Here is a 1,536-nt window from a genome sequence, read left to right on the forward strand (position 1 = left end):
AGCCCAGACGCAGGGTCCGCCCTGAGGATCAAGAACACCGGCTGCCCGGTCGTCGGCCTCAGTGCGGAGGCCCCGCGGGCACCAGCTGCGATGGACCCCTCGCCCTCCAGGGCCGGCGGCTGAGGGCCACGTGCGGGGACCAGAAGCCACGTGGCGGCTGTGCGCGGGTGGGCGCGGCTCTGTCAACCCGGTTCGCGCGCGAGGGGAGCCTTTCGTCTATTGTGATATTTTCTAAAAAGGCCGTGAGAGGAATCAGGTGACAAAGATACAAAACGTCAGAGAGAAAATTGGTGGCTTTGTTCCCCAGCCAGTGCCCGTGGCTGGGTCCTTGTCCCTGGGACGTAGGAACGACCTTAGCGGGGTCGCAGGCCACCGCCCTAAGGGCAGCAGGTGTGACACTGTGGGCGGGTCCTGCCCCACGCTGAGAAAGACCCGTCTGCTCCCCGATGTCTGGCCGGCTGGACCTTGGGATCCACGGTCAAGAAGCTTCTAGGGTTGGAGGGCGAAGGAGCCGACACGCTGCGGCAGGTCCTCCAGGCGGGGGGCTCGACCGGGCGAGGACGGAGCGGGACCTGACGAGGCGCGGGGCGCGGGGCCCCCACGAAGCGCCACCGGCATCCAATCAAAGTGGAAAAGGGGGTGTGGCCCCTGACCCCGTGTTTACCTGGAAATGACCGTTTCTGTCCTTTCCTGACTCGTGCAAGTTGGACACACCGTCAGGTCCCCCACTGGGGCAGGGCAGCGGCGTCTGGGCCGGCAGCGCTGACCCCGGCTCCCACGTCCCCGAGCGCCGTCCCCGAGCGCCGCGACCCTGGGTCCCAGGTCCCCGAGCGCCCTGACACCGGCTCTCTGGATGGGGGTCTGCGGTATTGTCTTTCCGAGGCGCACGGAAGAATTCAACGTGCAGCTCGGGCTGCGAACTGCTGGTCTGGAAGCTGGTGCCAGTGAGTCGCCCAGGGCAGAACCCCTCCCCGGGCCCCGGGGCTGGTGTGCGTTCAGAGGGTGTCCCCAGAGGGGCCTGGGGAAACCGGACAGCGGCCGCGTCTGTCTAGGCTCCGTGTCCAGCCACCAGAGCCAGCGCTGCGGCCCCGGCCCCGATGCCCGAGTCTCTGCATCCGGGGCCGCGAGGAGCTCGTCGGGCCCCAGACAGCAGGGCGAGGGCGGCGGCAGGTGCACCCTGTGCGCGCCTGGGAGTTTTCTGTGTGAGAGTCCCAGCGCCTGTTTCCACGTATATTTAAAATATTAATATTTAAAATGTAATTAAAAGATTTAAACTCATTTTAATACTAAAGGAAGACAAACAGCGATGCCCGCCTGAGTCACTCGTTGGTCTATAATTCATTAATCTCGAAAGCGAGCTCTGTGCGCGGGGGGCTCGGCGAGATCAGCTCTGCGGGGCCGTGCGGAGTGGCGCAGGACTGTGCGGGACCGTGTGGAGCCGTGCAGTGCCGTGTGGTGTCGTGCGGGACCGTGTGGAGCTATGTAGAGCCGGGCGGTGCCTTGCGAGGCCGTGCGATGCGCACACGCCTGGCCCTC

The sequence above is a fragment of the Rousettus aegyptiacus genome, unplaced genomic scaffold (genome assembly GCF_014176215.1).
Source record: "Rousettus aegyptiacus isolate mRouAeg1 unplaced genomic scaffold, mRouAeg1.p scaffold_m13_p_8, whole genome shotgun sequence".
In the NCBI taxonomy this organism is placed as follows: Eukaryota; Metazoa; Chordata; class Mammalia; order Chiroptera; family Pteropodidae; genus Rousettus; species Rousettus aegyptiacus.